The 18421-nt window shown below is 43.5% G+C and overlaps 1 protein-coding gene across 26 annotated transcripts in view; it reads left to right on the top strand.

The window, feature by feature from the left end:
- FOXP1 (forkhead box P1) overlaps positions 1 to 18421 on the top strand; it is a 631073-nt gene that overhangs the window by 503991 nt on the left and 108661 nt on the right. For 2 of the 26 annotated variants that reach the window (XM_050781350.1, XM_050781347.1), the window contains exon 1: positions 16579 to 16728. The exons of 22 other annotated variants lie outside the window; for them this stretch is intronic. The gene's annotated coding sequence lies outside the window, so the exon portion shown is untranslated. Of the gene's footprint in view, positions 1 to 16578; positions 16729 to 18421 lie in introns of those variants that run through there. 2 more of the 26 variants (XM_050781351.1, XM_050781349.1) reach the window with 2 other exon arrangements.

Genomic DNA, 18421 nt, shown 5'->3' with positions numbered 1-18421 from the left:
TGAGGAAAGTCAAGTTCTGCTTCATTCTTGTTTAGTGTTGTATCCAAGGTAAACCTGGACACATGCAGAACAGTTAGCATTAAGCAGTGTATACTTAAAAAATTAGTTTACTCTGAGGTTGCCTCCTTGTGCCACTTTCAGAGTTGAAATTCCTGTGGAGGTAAAGGTTTCAGACAAAGTGCTGGTAGAATGAGCCAAAGTGAAGATCACCCAGTGAGAGACAAAAGAGAAAGATTAGTATCTTAAGTGCGCTTGAGAAATGGGTTCATTGAGTAAAATCATAACTACTACTGCTTGCTAAGCCAGAAGAAGGAAATTCGGAGATGGTAAGACTCTCTTTGGTACCCAGGGAAATTAGGGTTAAGGATGAATGCTTGGAGTGACTTCATCTGTAGAAGGTTGGATTCTGAAGGAGATGAATCACAAATGAAGAGATAGAGGAAGGAAAGAACATTGGCCAGATTTGCGAGAGCAGGTAGGTGGATTTGAAGTGTTCCAAAGGACAGTGTGGTAGGATGTGTCAAAGCAGTACAGAGGCAGAAAGCCATCAGCTGGGGCTGAATAGAAATAAGATGTTTATTTGGTGATTTAATTGTGATGTTCAGTAGTACATTTGATGATTGTGTTGTTATTGTGTAATAATGTGACAAAGTTAAACATTTATTGATGTGGTCACGCTAGTGAATTCCCATTGTAAACAGTGGCTCCTATTCTCTGTCTCCATAGGATCTTTCAGACACAGTTGCATCTTGTAGCTTTATTTTTATTTTTTAACTGGCTATCTTTATGTATGGGAACAGTCATCTCCAGAGATTCATTTTCATCTCAAAAAATTAAAGGTGTTAATTGCATTTTTTCAAAACTCTTATGTAATTATTTAAAATTATTCTACCGGCACTATAAATCAGAACTTTTCCCATTATATTGCTGAGGAACATTTATGACCTGTTTAGACAGTTTTGATTTATAGGTTTAGGAAACAAGAATATAGAAACCATTGCCAGGTTTTAATTTGGAAATTTCTTTAGCTACGTCTGTTTCTGCAGAAAAGAGAAACAGAAAGCTGGTAGAAGAGGTGATTGGAGAGGTATGGTCCACACTAGTGATTCACAAGAAAGAGAAGCACAAGACCTGATTTGGGGGTCCTGCTCTGAAATGAGCAATTGGCATGTCTTGTGCATGTTGTTTATACATTCTAGACATTATTTTTAAATGCTGGTTCTGTGTAACAGGTGCCTACCTCTGAGTGAGTTATTTAAGTTTCTAGACCTCAGTTTTCTCATCTATAAAATGTAGACTGAAAATAGAATCTTCATAGGGTTATGGTAAAGATTAAGTAAGCTCGCTCATCTGTGCATTCAAAAATTTTTGTCAATGAAGCCTCTGCTGAGAGCCAGGCACTGTGCTGGGTGCTGAGTGAAGGTGGCAGGAGGAGGCAGGGCCGGACCTCTCTTAGTACAGGTAATAAGTACAGGAATAACCCCACGCCAGGAGTAGGTGATAAATGAGAGTGAGCCCTGATGTGAACAGGTCGTCTTAATTGTCAAATAATGACAATAGCACCCCAGTTTAGATGTTGTGAAACATTGGAATGCACACATTTAGAAAACTGATCACAGTATCTCTCAGATGAATATGATCCAAGACATTTAGAGATAATATAAATTGTCTCTGTCGAGGGAGGATGGGGAAGAGTTAATATGCTGAGATGAAAAATCAAGATTTTTTTTAAACAAAGTCTCAGCAGGCTGAAATTCTCGATCAAAATGAAAAAGATGATTAATGGACATGAATGCAAAGCCCATACCACGGTACTAGCATAGAGTGAAGAACTCTAACTTAACAGCGGTTCATGTGACGATTAGTGAGGCATGATTGTAACACCAGTAGGAGCAAGTTGAGACCTAGGTGGGGAGCAGGGGCAAGGACTTTAGACTGCATTAATAGAATAATGAGGAGTTGGACTTCTGTCCTCCTCTGGACTAGAGGGGCAGACACCTGTCCCGCCATGCTCATTTCTGGGCACTCTATTTGGAGGGGCGCAGGGGCAAGACAGAGTGGGTGGCCTTGCCCGTCACTTACCAAATACTAGCTACATGCTTTAAACAAAACCAGAACCTGTTTAGGACTTTAGCAGGAAGGGGCAAAACCAAACTGTGAGTGGGCGTGGTAGGAAGCGGGCGAGTTGTTACCGTGCAGGAGTTCCATAGCATTCACTGTTGGGATGAACTTAGTTCTTAAATCTGCAGTTCCCAGAATCCAGGTAACGAAAGAGAAGCAGAGGTCACACTAGCTCTTCTGTTTCCAAGGAGAAGGGTTAAAGTTGCCACTATTTATGACTAGTGGCTCCAGTGAAGTCTGGGCTGCAGTCTTCCTGTGGGTCTTTCCTCCTCCTTCTCTTTCTTAGCTGCATCAGTGAAGAGCCATTGGAGGGAAAACAAAATGAAGTGGAAGCTCCTTGGGCAACGTTATCTAGTTGCACGATGTGCTGGTATTGTCAGCAGTTTAGAAAAACTGCTTTTCGTGCCCTTCCAGTCTTACGTCCATTCAGAAGAATTCTTTTCATTTGACAAAATTAGCGGCCGGGCGCGGTGGCTCAAGCCTGTAATCCCAGCACTTTGGGAGGCCGAGGCGGGCGGATCACAAGGTCAGGAGATCGAGACCACAGTGAAACCCCGTCTCTACTAAAAATACAAAAAATTAGTCGGGCGCGGTGGCGGGCGCCTGTAGTCCCAGCTACTCAGGAGGCTGAGGCAGGAGAATGGCGGGAACCCGGGAGGCGGAGCTTGCAGTGAGCCGAGATCGCGCCACTGCACTCCAGCCTGGGCAACAGCGTGAGACTCCGTCTCAAAAAAAAAAAAAAAAAAAAATTAGCAAGAGAAATGAAAGACAGATGATTTTTAAAAACCCTGGATAGCTGTCTACCTTTAGTAGGTACAGTTGTATTAGGGTAAGTCATCCAAGTTTACTCACAGCCATAAAATGACATTTGTTATTTGTGTAATCTCTGAATCATGGTTTGTACCCAGCTTTGTTTTGTTTTTTAGTTTTCAAAGAGTCTAATCATTGATTGCTGTATACAAATGCCCTTTTTGCATATGATGAGGTCACTCAGTCATAAAATCATCATCAACAAGATTTTAGTCTCTAAACATGGCAATATAGGGATGCTTCTCTTCTCATTGAATGCTTGTCTTATGTATAGAGATGCTACTATTTAGCAAGGACTTAATTACTTTTTCCTTAACACTATGTGAAATGCACCACAGGTGGAGAAAGAAGAAAGAGCACACAATCCATCTCTCAGAGCTTACAGTTTAGAGAAAATATGCACAGGAGGCCGTGCATGGTGGCTCACGCCTGTAATCCTAGCACTTTGGGAGGCCAAAGCGGGCGGATCACCTGAGGTCGGGAGTTCGAGAGCAGCCTGACAAACATGGAGAAACCCTGCCTCTACTAAAAATACAAAATTAAATGAGCATGGTGGCGCCTGTCTGTAATCCCAGCTACTCGGGAGGCTGAAGCAGAAAAATTGCTTGAACCCAGAAGGTGGAGGTTGCGGTGAACTGAGATTGCACCATTGCACTCCAGCCTAGGCAGCAAGAATGAAACTCTGTCTAAAAAAAAAATATATATATATATATATACACACACACACACACACACACATGCACAGGAAACATAAATGCTTCTCAGGAGGGGATGAGGTGAGAGGGGAGTAAGGGAAAGAAGAGAAAATAGAAAACATTCATTCATTGGTTTATTCATTTGTTTATAAAATTCATGAAATCTTTGCTGAGGAGCGGTATGTACAGGGTTATGTACAATGGCGTTTGATGAGCTAATTCAATATGTAATGGAATGATGAAGTGACTAGCACAGAGAGTGAATGCTATAGGAAGTCAGGGAAGTGGGAACACCCCAAATTTAGTGCCATGGATGGGAAGATGGCTAGGTTAGTGACCTCTTCTCCTTGTGTGTATGTGCATTCCTGTTAAAAAGGATAATTTTGCCTAATAGAGGAATACTTTTTGTTTAGACTTGGCTCCTTTCTGCTTTTCATGACATTCAGTTTCAGTGTACTATAAACAGTTCTTTAGCTGTCTTTTCCCCCACTCCCCACTTAGTTCATAAGGAACAAGTAAATAAAAATTAACAAGAGCCACCTTCACTCCAGTGCAGCGATGCTGCCTTAGGAGAGAGTGCACTAAAAAGAGACCTCAGGGTTCAGGGATTGACACCTTGCTGCAGAATGGGAGTGACATGTGAAAAGTCAATGGTAGCCTTGACTGTGCCGTTTTTGTTAGAGTTCTATTTCCTCTCCTAGAAATCTAAGAAGGATTAGCATACAAGTCCTTGAGGTTTTAGAAGTTTGCCCGTGCTTGGATGTGAGCTGTCTTCAAGTTTTGTTCTACTTAATTGTATAATAAGATAACCATGTCTGATGTGATATTATTTAAACACATGGTGACTGAAATATCTAACCCATGAGCCCATGCTCCATAACTTTATGTGTTCCCATTCCCTGTGTGAATGTCAGATTAACGCTTCAAAAATTTCAGAGACGTATTAGAGATCCACTGACTCAAACATCTCTGGCTTAGAAGCTTAGCAGTCACCATTGAGAGCATGCCAGGATAGGAATAAAGAACACCAAACTCTGCTAACTTGGAGGAAAACTATGTATGTGTGTTTGACCCAGCTGAGGGCAAGGCTGGATGAGATCATGTTAATCATGGACATGACATGAATAAAGAAGAACAGAGACCATGCTCAAAACAGGAAGAATGAGAAGAGGAAGAGATAAGTAAATTTTTGAGATAGGAAATACAGGTGAAATTAAGAAAAAGAAAAAACACTATTCATCTCAAAGGAAGGGAGCTGGAGCATGAATTATAATCACCCCAGCCACACCAAATCCTTCACATTCTCTGGTATTCTGACTCATGTTGTCTGCCATGTGAATGTTGGCACGTGCCATTCCAGTAGCTCAAATGCCCTTCCCGGTCCTGCCTGTCCATCTCCCTAGGGCAGAGCATTATCCTTTCATCTTCAGTGTAACTCTTGTCTTATTCTAGAAGTTCTCTTTTCCCTGAGGCCAAAGTAGGAGGCTTTCTTTTCTGATGTCTGCATATTTACGTGTTTGTTAATTCAGCAAATGATCACATGATGGTAAGAAAAGAAAAGATATTTCCATTTCTTTCTTTGAGTTAGTTGGGTATTGAGAACTTGAAAAATAATCTTAAAGTCAGCCTGTTAAACTATGATGCTATTTGGGTGCAAGCTGAGCCCTCTCTGGAGCCAGGGTGGCTGGGACTGCGCTGAAAGCCAGCCTTTCTGGAGACAGACTCCACTGTGAGTAACAAAACATTGAAAAAATATAGGCCGAAGATTCCATAAATTAGATCTCATGTTGGCCAACCTACAGTTCATTGTTCTTGACACTGGGGCAGAGACCCCTCCTTAGAATATCTCAGTAAGGCCTGGCACTGTGGCTCACTCCTGTAATCCCAGCCCTTTGGGAGGTCGAGGCAGGAAGATCACTTGAGCCCAGGAGTTCGAGACCAGCCTAGGCAACATACAGAGTCCCTGTCTCTACAAAAAAGAAAAATAAAAAATTAGCCAGGCCTGGTGGTGCATATCTGTGGTCCCAGCTACTGGGGAGGCTAAGGCAGGAGGATCCCTTGAGCCCAGGAGATTGAGGCTGCAGTGAGTCATAATTGTGCTACTGCACTCCAGTCTGGGTGACAGGGTTAGACCCTAACTATTTTTAAAAAAACAACCCATTGGGTCCTTGAGAGCTCAGTGTTTAGCAAACCACCATACTCTTTCACCACATGCAAATGATGAACTGGTTGGGGTGTGTAGCATACCAGTAACCTCGAGATTTAAGTGGGACTGCTATTTTGCCTCTTAAAAGATGACTCTTGATCTAGTAACCCTGGTTAAAAAACAAAACAATCAAATGTCTTCTTCCATTGTTTGGCTGAAGGAGCTGCCGCTGCTGAGTTAAATTTTGGAGTGAGGATCAACAGTACCTACAGCACAAAAAAATAAGAAGTCTAAGGAACTAAAATAAGTTTCGGCTTCTGTAATTTCATTATAGCAAAAGGAAGAAACTGAAGGAAAAGTGGTTATGTAGTAATAGTAATAATGACACATTAGGAAGCATTTTAAGTGCTTACTGTGTGCCAGCCACTGATCTGTTTTATCTCATTTAAACCTTGTGTGGGTGAAGTACTAGGATTAGTTCTTTTTTATAGATGAGGAAACTGAAGTCTATAGAAACCAGCAATTTACTAAATGTACAGCCAGAGAATAGTATCACCAGGATCAGAACTGATGGCAGTGTCTCTGCAGTCACCACGCTGAATTCTCTCCCTGCCTTTTATGATTAGAGACCAAATAAGCTCCGCCACCCTGATGTTTCATGTTTACATCTGAGACACTGTGTATTACCAGGAGAACTCGGGCACTGAGGCTGCTCAGTCATGTGTCAGAAGGAGATGAGAGAAGATCATCGGTGTCCGTCTGTCTCTGTTTCTAGCAGTGGAGATGGGAGTATAAGAAACTGCTTAATCGAGAAGTAACTCAAAAAGAATGCGTGAACCACTGGTCTCACTCCCTCGATCTTCCCACTCCTGCATACAGCCAGCCCAGTTGTGGGTTGTCACTGTGGATTCCTGTAAGAATCAAAGAGGACATCAGAATTTTAACTTTGTGTTATTTTAGCTTCCATTATGCTGACTAATCAGTGACACTTGGTCACATTTATTTTCCATGGGAGTAAGACTGAACTAGCCCCTTTGTTCCCAGGCTTAGTTTTACCCCCAAGCCTCGTCTCCAGATTGGCATATGGGATAGAAGCCTTGTTTTGGAGTCATTCAAGTCCCAACACCCCACTGACTGGCTTCAAGATACTGGTTAAATAATTTAAGCGGCCCGAGTACAGTGACTCACACTTGTAATCCCAGCACTTTGGAAGGCCGATGTGGGTGAATCACCTGAGGTCAGGAGTTTGAGACCAGCCTGGCCAATATGGTGAAACCCTGTCTCTACTAAAAATACAAAAATTAGCCAGGCATGGAGGCAGGCACCTGTATTCCCAGCTACTGGGGAGGCTGAGGCAGGAGAATAACTTGAACCCGGGAGGCGGAAGTTGCAGTGAGCCAAGATCGCACCACTGCACTCCAGCCTGGGTGACAGAGCGAGACTGCATTTCAAATAATAATAATAATAATGTAAGCTCTTAGAGCCTCAGTTTATCTATCTGTTAAGTGGGCATAATAATACCTACTTCATAGGGTTGTTTGGAGGATTAAACACTTTTATAGGAAATGCCAAATGCATCACACATTCCCATAAGTATTGCTGTATTTCTCAGCCATCTTGTTACCAGGCACCAACCCTTGCCTCATTTTCCCTTTCTTTGTCAAATCCTGTGCCAAGGTCACAGTATGTGCTTCCCAGTTTGTGATTGGTGGCTTCTTTAGAGGATTTCCTGTACCTCCCTGTTCATGAGTGGCTCTGGTCCTGTTACCTTAGCATTGTCTTAACCAGCAAATGAAGAGGGTCCCTAATGCAGGAAACTGAGCCCTGGAGGACACAGTCACATCCCAGCTCTTCCATTCACCAGCTAAAGGACCTCAGACGAGTCCCCTAACCGTGAACAACATTGGAGGGTTTGCTAGACACTGTGTACTTGCCATACATTGGGTAAAATATTCACACCGATGCTCTCAAATCAGGAGGCATTAATTTAGAAGTTGACACCACCTCAGAAAATAATAACAGAAACATCTATCTACTCTGAGGCAGATAATCATTCCCACTTTACAAATGAGGAAATGCGGATAATATAAACTTTTGCAACTCACCTACATTGCTGATGAGTAACAAATACTGGGTTCAAACTCACATCTCTTCTGCTTCAAACTCCAGGTAGCCTTCTCTATGTGCAGTGGAGGTTATAGGATTCCTGTTTCATAGGTTGTGGTAAGAATGTTCACAGGGCTTTGCAAACTTCAGAGATAAGGGGTGTTGCTGTTGCTGTTGTTAAAATGCAAGCCCCAAGGCAGGAAGAGGTCAGGATTCACATGAGGCATAGAGAAGGGTATAAGCAGAGAACAAAGTTAGAGGGAAGAATAAGTTAGTAGCCCAGTGGAATGGTGACTGGATGAAAAAGGGTGTCAGAGAACAGTTAACCACAGCGCGCCCTGATTTCAAAGGTCTGGTCTGTTGGGTTGTGACATTACATAGATGTGTTCTGACCCATCTCAAAAATTGGACATCACTGAATTTAATTAAGATCAATTAGACATTCCTCCTATTGTTCAAACACAATGCCTTATTTGTTTGAAAAGAGGGAAGTTCTATATGACCTGAAAGCTTCCTGCTTCATCTACTGCTTTTCTTCATGAAGGATGAAATGCCATTTGAAATAATAAAAAATAAATAATTGGCCTGCAGGCTAGACTGCATTTCTGTATGCATTTTCTCAAGACGTTATTAAACTATTAATACAAAACGTTATTAAACTATTAATACAAAAGGGGTCTGATGTCTCTGTGAGATAACTCTTTCTTCCAAATGTCCCTTGCAATCCAATCTAAACCTTAGCTGTGGCTTCAGTCGGAGATGGAAAAGGCACCCCCCATCAGTAGCAGCCACCTGATGCTTAAAACTCATCTCTCCTTCCCAATATGCAGCCAACAGAAGCAAGCAAGTGGTTTGGGAGGCTGGATTGGATAGTCAGAAATCTTTTTGGTGAAAGCAGACATGGTTGAAATAAAAGAACCAAAGTGGTTAAGGAAGAGGATGAAAAAGTCACAAGCACAAAAAAACATAAATATGTTTAGAAGTCAAGTTGTTTGAGAGTCTTCATCTGACCCCGTCAACTAAATCTACCAAGTCTTAAAGCATGTATGTGACTTACTGTATGTACTACAGGTTGTTGATGTTTCATGGGGCTTATGACCTAGAGAACATCCCAGTAAAGGTTTTGGGTTTTTCCCAAAAAACATTTTTTTTGGTTGTTGTTCCCTGACTCATTGTACACATGACAGTGTTTGAGATTATTGAACTCTAAAATCCTATTTATAATTTTAAACCATATTTCTGGTGGTTCTGGTTTCATTCATTCATTGTAGAGATGGGGTCTCACTCTTATTGCCCAGGCTGTGGAGTAGAGTGCAATGACGTGATCAGGGCTCACTGCAACCTCAACCTCCAGGGCTCAAGCAGTCCTCCTACCTCAGCCTCTGGAGTAGCTAGGACTACAGATGCATGCCATGCCTGGGTAATTTTTAAAAACATTTTAGAGACAGGGTCTTGCTACATTGCCCTAGCTGGTCTTGAATTCCTGGCCCCAACTGATCCTCCTCTCTCGGCCTCCTGAGTCACTGAGATTATAGGCATGAGTCACTGCACCCAGCCCTATTTCTGGTAGTTTTATGTAGGATACTAATTGTAAGCAGAAAATACCTAGAGATTAGTCCTTTGCTAATGTAAAATGTACACCTGGTACATGATAGGTGTAATGATAGCAGTAATGGTAGCTGCTGTTGTTGTTGTTGTCATCGTCATTGTTGTTGTTGTTGTTGTTGTTGTTAAAGAAACTATATAGAGGCTGGGCGCAGTGGCTCACACCTATAATCCCAGCACTTTGGGAGGCTGAGGCAGGCAGATCACCTGAGGTGTCGGGAGTTTGAGACTAGCCTGGACAACATGGTGAAACCTCATCTCTACTAAAAATACAAAAATTAGCCAGGCATGGTGGGAGGTGCCTGTAATCCCAGCTATTTGGGAGGCTGAGGCAAGAGAATCGCTTAAATTCAGGGGGTGGAGGTTGCAGTGAGCCAAGATGCACCATTGCACTCCAGGCTGGGTGACAAGAGCGAGACTCCGTCTCAAAAAAAAAAAAAAAAAAGAAAAGAAAAAAAAAGAAATTATAGAGAGATCTCATCCATCTTCCTCTTTGTTTAGCTGAAATGTGCAGGCACAGAGAGGTGACGTGACTTGCCCACAATCACACTATTATTCCTGACAAAGTCGTTAATAGAATCCTAAGTCATATCTAGTATTCCTGTACTATCTGAGTTAAACAGCCTGCTTGAGGCCACTGTGGACTAGAAAAGATGTGCTGACCGCTTCAGCGGCCTGTAGATGAGCTCCAGTACTTGGAGCTGTCTGGAAACTACATGAACCATCAAAGACTAGAAAGTGGAGACACCCAGGGTTGCTCACCTGGATGCCTGTGTCAGATTCCATTCCTGAGTTCTTACATACATCTGTTCTCAACCTCCCTCTCCCACCCCCTCCCCACTAGAACTGGCCTTGCAACGTTTTTTTCTAGAAAAGGAGACGAACCTTGAGGCTTTTATATGGTCACTCTTAAAGATAGGGTGTGAGCGTCTGTGTAATCGGTGACTATTAAGGAAAGCAAAGCAAGCCATAGCAAGCTGCAGAGCCCCAGAAAATGTTTTCTGTGTAGCGGTTTCTATGCCACACAGTGTGGAAGGCAATTATCTTGGAGGGGATTCCACAGCCCTGTGCTGGCTTCCCCGGTGTAAGATTTATTGTCGGCTGGATTGGGTGTTCTTTATAAGAGCATTTACTCGGCATCTAAAGCGCTGTCAAGAGTGCTACTTCCTGAATGCTTTTGAGGTTGCAACTGCTAAGCTTCATTTTCCCGTCTTGGAGATATATTTTTGAAATGGTATGCAGGGATTTGTACAGGCCTCGTGCTTCCCATTGACACTGACAGGAGTTGCACTGTTAAACCCCAGCACGCTGCTGCGGAAATTTACCTCTAATGCCCAGAGCCCTCCTTTAGCTGGGAGCCTGGCCCACACGTGCGCGGAGGGTTCGCGTAGCAGGGGAGAGGGCCCGAGAGTGCCCTTGTTTTGTGTAAGTCCTACCAGCTAATCAGTCTCAAAGTTGACTGTTTGAACAAAGGATGAGCAAGTACTCTTCTTTTGCTTTTTTTTTTTTTTTTTTCTCTTTCCATTTTGTGTATCTTAGGAATGCCAGAAGAAAACTCAAACTGCGAGTCAGCTAAATATACTGTATCGTGAAACCTTAGGGACCACTGAAATGGGAACAGTGGCCCATTAGTGCTAAGAAGGTGTTTTATTGAAAATGCGCCAACATGCTTTCCCTGGAGAGTGAGCAAAAGAAGGCAAGATGCCCAACAGTAATACAGGTTGTTCTCTTAGGCAAGCTAAAATATAAAGTTTGGCACTCCCCTGCCGTGAGCGAGCAGGCAATAGAATAGACGAATGTGCATTTTTACATTAAAAGTGCCATATTTCACTAGGGGTGCCCCCCTTCCTCTCCCCATTTTGTTTAAATGTCTTAATTTATATATTCCAGTTAATAGTTCATTACATGTCCTTTCTCTGTCTGGCTTTAAAAGTTGTCTTTTGAATAAGTTAAAGTAGTCAAAATTTCCTAATCCTGGCAGGCTTGCCAGCAGAGGGCAGGCGTAAAGAAGGTTTTGACATGAGGGTGTGTCAACCTAGGGTCAGAGGAGGGTGGCGTTGCATGGGAGGAAGATGTGTGAGCATTGTTCAGAGGGCAGGATGGGACACGCTCCCTTTGCCTCTTTGCAGGCTTGCTGCACACCACGGATCTCTGGAAAAGCTGACTATACTAAATAAAGGTGGTCAGTTGCCTTTATCTGATATTCAGCGATTTCTACATAATTAAACGTTAAAAAAAATTAAAATGTAATTTCATTCCCCAAGAGCCATCTTTTCTTTCCCCTTCAGTGCCCCATTTCTGGTTATGCTTAAAAATCGAGGGTTTGCCTGTGGGTGGGCCAAAAATATTGTCACTCTTCGGGAGGGAAATAACAAATCATACTTGGTGGTGGTGGTGGCGGCAATGATTTTTTCCCCCTGATATCTGAAGGATACGGCACTTTGGGACATGCTCTACTGCCCCAAAACATGTACCTTTTCAAGAACTTTGCACACTTCCGTGTAATCTGTTCTAACCTCATGGCAGAAACAGTCCATTAACAAATTTTACATTATGTTAAAACAAGGGATTATGGTTTTATCATAAATGAGAGAGGGTAGTTTATTACTGTTAGTTAGATGCACAGTTAGGAAAGTATGTTGTCATTTTTCTTTTCTGTCATGATTTTGTTTACCTCTGATGCTTATGAATGCTTTTAGAATAGGGGTTTGTTTTTAGGTTGATATTTTCCAAAGCTCATCATACTCATAAGTCACCTGAATGTTGACATGTCATACTGTGTATATACAAATTAACCAGAAGCAATGACATTATAAAATGTTGCATTACATGAAAATGCAAACGGCAATTTGGAGGATGCATTAAGGGGAATTAAAACTCCTATGGAACAGTGAGAACTCAGTGTTTTCCCCCGGCCAAACTTGCAGGCACAGAAGAAAAACAACATAATTAGCTTCATTGTCAACATACGCATAACAGTGACATAAACAATATCAATATGGAGCTAACTGCCTTAGCTCCCTGTAGATGGATGATGTATTAATTTATATTTTTAAGTAAAAGCACTGCTTAAATCAACACAGAATGGTGGTTCCTTGGAGACAAATCCCCAGATCTCAGGAATGGGGCATTGCTGTTGCAATTTAGTAAGTCTAATTGGCTGCCCCGTTGGCATTCTTTGGAGAAATACTTAAAGCTGTCCTCCTTCTGGGGAGGCGAGCTTCCCTGGGTAGGCCATCAGGCATATTACTGGGCTTACATTTTGTATTCCTGTTGCTTTAGCTTTTTCTCTCCAGCAACAGAATCAGTTGGTTGAATCTCTTTAAGTTCTGTCATTTCAGAGTATGTCCTGGATACTCCATTAAATTAATTGGAAAGGGGAAAGAAAATGTGTGTTGTGTTAACACAAGTGTTGTTCAGAAGAAGACAGCAAACTTGAATTAAGGTTTTGGCATCTGATCACACAGTTGATTTTTCGCCCCATGCTCATATCCTTTCTGTAGTTATTTCCAAGCAGCTTCTGGCAAAAGCAGGCCTTTTCGTTGTAACTGAGGACCACGTGGGCCAGGGACCATTGCTGTATCAGCCTCACCACAGGGCCATTCATCAGTGTACAGAATAATGTCCTGAGGAGACGCTCCTCCTGACTCTTCCTTTAATACATCTTATCTCCATTCTCAGCTCTGAATGGGCAGTAAAACCTTTCACTTTCTTCTGTGTTCAAGGCTAAGGCTCAGCAGAACCAAATATAATACATGATTTTAGTCCCAGGTGTGTTATTTGGTGGTTAGAGTTTGGTGTGGGATCATAGTAATCTGTTCTTAAGTGCACAGCCAGCTGCACAATGGACTCATTTAGCAACTGACAGGTTTCTTAATATGTGGTGTTTGAACAAGAGCTGTATCTGTTGTGGGTGTTAGGATGTGGGCATCAAAAATATTTTTAAAGTATGGTATTTAGCATTTCCTTTACTCTTCCTTAAACATTGGCCTACCCGTCAATATCCACCACCACCCCCCCCCCTCACCACCACCACAGGTATTCATTTTATTTTATTATGGCTTCTCTTTTTCTGTAATTATCCAGTATCTGCTTCCTCTTGAAGGCCTGTAGTATGTTTTATTTTTTAATTTCTTTATTTTTTAAGACAGAGTCTTGCTCTGTTGCCTAGGCTAGAGTGCAGTGGTGCGATCACAGCTTGCTGCAGCCTTGAACTTCTGAGCTCCAGGTGATCCTGCCACCTCAGTCTCCCAAGTTGTTGGGACTATAGGCATGCACAGTCACACGTGGCTCACTGTGTGTGTGTGTGTGTGTGTGTGTGTGTATTTTTGGAGACGGAGTCCCACCATGTTGCCCAGGGTGGTCTCAAACCCATGGGCTTAAGCAGTCTTCCTGCCTTGGCCTCCCAAAGTGCTGGGATTATAAGTATGAGCCACTGCACCTGGCCATGTTTAATTCTTGGGAGAAATCACTTTGCTTTTCTAAACCTCAGTTTCCTCCTCTGTACAATGGGGGCTGGAATTTGTGTTCAGATTATGACAACTGCATGAAACTGTTAAAACACCCACAATCCAAAATATTTTTGTTGGCCTTTCTTATTCAGCTTTTCTAAAATGACCTGGCGCTCATAGTGATTAATCAATGGTTTTAACGAAGTCTTATGAGTTACTATTGGTTTTAACATTTTATATTATACTCCAGTTATGGAAGTTCCAGTTCTTCCTGAATCCCAAACACAGGGCAAGTGCACAGGACCACAGGAGTTTAGAATTAACCAAAGTGACCTGGGCATACGTAGTTTATCCAGGTTTATCACTGATGGGACATTTCCTTGCCCAGAAGTAGTCTCTGAGTCACCATATCATCTGTCTGTTTGGAGAGAGGGCAAGATGGGCTCCAGGTGGCTTCTGAGTTAGTGTGCCAAGCCATTTCCCTCTCTCTTTTGTCACCTCCCCCTTATCCAAACCATCAGCCTTTAAATGCCACCTCCCCAAGGGGCCTTCCCAGACCCCTCCTCCTAGTGATCTCCTCCTCCTTTGTGGTCCCATGGTGCTTACAGCCACCACTGTGCAATTTAGTACTTGAGTAAGCACTGCATTGCATCACTCTCTAATTATTTTGTTTAAGGCTTGTCTCCACAGCTGGGTCATGAGCGTCTGTAATGTTTTTTGTTTGCTTGTTTATTGTTTGTTTTGATGCACCTGGAGACTATTAGCTGATAAACACTGACCTGCAAAGGAGTTAGTCCACATTCTAAAAGCATGCATGAGTTTTATAGATGCCTCATGAAGAACGTAGTTTCTAAAATAAAAATACATTGCATATTCAAAGTACATCCCAGTTTTTGTTTATAAACATTAAAACTCAATTTTAATACTTTGGGAAAAAGAAAGTCACTTAGGCGTTTTGAAATGATTCTTTCCACTTTCTCCCTGTACATTGGTTGGACAGCACTTCCTTTATTTTTATTTCCTGCCGTTGGGGCTCTCTGCCAGCCCCTCCGGAAAGAGCACCTTGTCTCTTTAAGAGTCAGAACTCTACTGATAATCAGGGGACTTTCTGGCAGATTTAAGGCCCTTCTACCCCCCAAAAGCGCCCTTGGTTCTCTGTTGAATATTCATGAGAGGGTGGGGTCACATTTTGTGACCTGAAAAAATCCCATTAATAAATTTGGTATCTGACACAAAAACACTTTAGGGTGAAGAGCGATCTGCGCTGTGCCCATTTAACATCTGATCATACGTTGATGGTCACTTCGCGCTTGTCTCTTTTACAGCCAGAGTAAAGAGGGAATTGTCTGCTCCCCGCTGACCCTGTTGAAATTCAGGCATTTGCTTGATTGGAAATATTACCAATATTCTTCATGGTTTGTAGTAACCTGCATTTAATACACCTCACATCAAAATGTACTTTCAAGTAAAACTCCTGGAATTACTGGGTCAGATTTTGTTGCCTTTTTTTTTTTTTTTTTTTTTTTTTTTTTTTTTTGAGGGCAAATAGGTATTCATTGATGTCACATTATTCCTTTTCCTCTAATATTTTGAGAAAAAGAATAAAAATGTGTGTGTGGATTTTGTGTGTGTGTCTTTAAAAAAATATACAGGCCAGGAAGTTTTTCTCCAAGTTTGAAGGTGGTAAATAGGTGATTTTTTAGAGTCGCCGAAACGGACTAGATTAACCTGACGCTTAAATCGTGTCAGTTGAGCCACCAAAGTTTAGCATATTGTTGACTTTTTAAAAAACACTGTAACTCAGCTTTCAATAGCCTGAAAGAGCAGTGACTATTTCTAATAGAGAAGGTCATCCTAAAGTGCTTATTGAGAGTAGGTTTTGTTGTTGCTATTGTTGTATAAATAAGAAAGGAATTTAAAGAATTATTTCTTAGCAAACGTGTGGCAGATGCTTTCTTCGGCAGCTGTCGTTCTAGAGGGGAAGTTGCCTGGTTCAGCGACGAGGCACGTTGTTATTTATTTCCACCCCGCGTCGGCTTAGTTTTCCTCGGTGCGCACTGGCACACTTTGGCGAGCCCGACTCTGGGAAAGAAAGGGGTGTGGGGAGGCCGAGGCTCTGTGAAACCCCCGACGTGAAGCGAAAGTTCTCCTCCCAGGGCGGTTTTCGAGGAAAGCGCTTCTCTGCGCTGTCTGGGAGACCCACGTCCCCTCCCGAAGCCGAACAGTTGCTTGGAGCTGTCGGCTTGGCGCCGCCAGCGCCGGGTGCCCCTCTTCGGCCTCCCGGGTTTCTCGGAAAGGTTAGGACAACTCTTTGTCAGTTTCAAAGACGAAACAAACACGCCGCCCCGCCGGCAGCCCCGGCCCCGCAGAGCCCCGGCCAGAGGGAGCGGTGCGCGCCGAGCCCGGCCGACCCAGACGTCAGCCGGAGGCGGGTCACCGGGTTAACAGCTATTAAGTGGAGTTGCTCTCCAGACAAAAGCGGGGTTGCACCCGAGCGTGATTTCACCTGCCGCGCGGAGGGGGCCGGGGCGCGCGGGCGCGGGGCGCGGGCCGCGGAGCCCATTGTGTGGGGCGCGGCGCGGCGCGGCGCGGGGTGTTTAGAGGCGGGTTGTGATTGGTGGAGCAGGGCGGGGCGGGTGGGCGCGGCGCGGCGCGTCTTGTCAGCCCGCGAGCCGGAGCGCCCCTGCGCGCGTGCAGTCCGCCTGCACGCCGAGGCCGCCGGACCCCACGCCCGGCCCGCGCGGGCGCCCCGAGCCCGGCTCCGCGCGCCTGGCGGCTACATGGAGAGTGTCAGGTTGGTCCTTCTGATTGATCTTTGCCGGTTTCGCTCTCCTTCCCCCGGCTCCGCGGCGCCCGCTTCCTGGGGGCCTCGCTGGGGAAGGCAGGAGAGCCCGAGGGTTCTGAAGTTGAGTCTTTTAAAAAATCATCCTCATCCTCGCTGTTTACCAACTTGGGTAGGAGTTGCGCTCTGGAAGTGGAGGCGGGGAGGGAGGAGAGGGGTAAGAAGGAGCTGCAGGCCTGTGGGTCCTGGAGAGAGATCCCCCCCCCACCCTTGCTCTCTGGCTCACACTCTCGCTCTCTTTTTTTAAATGTTCATGGGTGGGGTGTAGTTGAGAGTTGGAGGAAGTCCTGCTTATGTGTTTCTCTCTCTCTCTTTTTCGTTTGCGATTCATTTTCTGCCGGTCTGGCCTTCACGCAGCCACTTTGGTGAAGCCCTCGCCATCACTCCATTCGGGGGACGTATCTGGGGTGTGATTTCTGTCACTTTCAGAGCGTGTGAAATATACAAGGAGCCTTCCATCTCAATGTAACCCATGTGGATGTTTCTTTGCTTCTGATAGTTTGTTTCTATATCTGTCTAGGCTATTTTCAGCTTAGCTGTTCAAATTCGAGGAGTTCACACACAGTAAAGGGGGAGGGAGAGGCACAGAGCCCCACACCGGAGCAGGCGAGCGAGCGAATGGAACACTCTGGCAGGTTGGGGATTCTAAGCCTCTGTTGCATTACTTGGCTGGTTAATTAAGTAGTGAGCGGGGTTTGGGTTTGGACGTGCAGCAGACGGAGGAATTGCCACGGGGTACTCCCAGCTGAATCGGCTCTGAATGTAGCTAACTCAACTGTCAGAACTGCATGAAAGACGGTCAGTGGAAACGGGACTTTTATTTCCCCCCTCCCCAAGTGTGGTGATGGGAAGGAGAGGACCTTTAGGAAGTGGGTGGTAAAGTTTTAGAGCAAAGTACATATAGACTCTTCCTCTTTGGGATTAACTCCTTCAAGTCCTGACAGTTATAAGTAAAATATCTAGTAATTTTATATTTTTGTCCAAACAAATCAAATGTTCTAATCAAACCAATTTAAAAATGCAAATCACCTCATTTCCATAGATTCCAGCATTCTAAAAGTGACACATTTGGGGGAAAAATTAAGCCTGATAACAGGAAATGTGAATCATACTATCAATGACTAATCTGCTTAAGAAAAATAAGTTACATTTATTTTATCATTAGGAAGGCAGTGTTAAGCCAAATTTTTTAAAGTTTAAAGCAAGTGCATTTTTATTTTAAAAGCGGCCCTGTTTTGCTGTTTTTATTTGTTTGTTTTCATATAATGAGTTTTCCAAGAGGAATGTATATATGCAATCAGAGGTGGTTTATGTGGTAAAGAGCGCAAGCTAGCATGTTAGTGCCAAAGAGCTGGAACATGATCACATTAAGATTCTAGTTTAGGGTTTGATGTGTGTGTTGCTGTTACTGTTGTTTAAAAGAATACAAAGCTTCCTTGGTTATTAAGATTGACCACTAAGTAAATCAGTTGAAGACTGAAGCACGTTGTCCTAATTGATGCCCTTTGCATAAATTGAAAAAAGGTCTGTATCTATTTTAATGTGATTCTTTGTAGCTGCCTGACACATTTCAGTGAAAAGTGTGTAAAAATGAAACCAAAATACAGACTGCCTACCCAGAGACACTGGCTGACTTACTGTAGGA

Source organism: Macaca thibetana, chromosome 2 (genome assembly GCF_024542745.1).
Source record: "Macaca thibetana thibetana isolate TM-01 chromosome 2, ASM2454274v1, whole genome shotgun sequence".
Taxonomy (NCBI): domain Eukaryota; kingdom Metazoa; phylum Chordata; class Mammalia; order Primates; family Cercopithecidae; genus Macaca; species Macaca thibetana.
The sequence above is the reverse complement of the archived record's forward strand: the minus strand, read 5'-3'. Positions and strand labels throughout refer to the sequence as shown.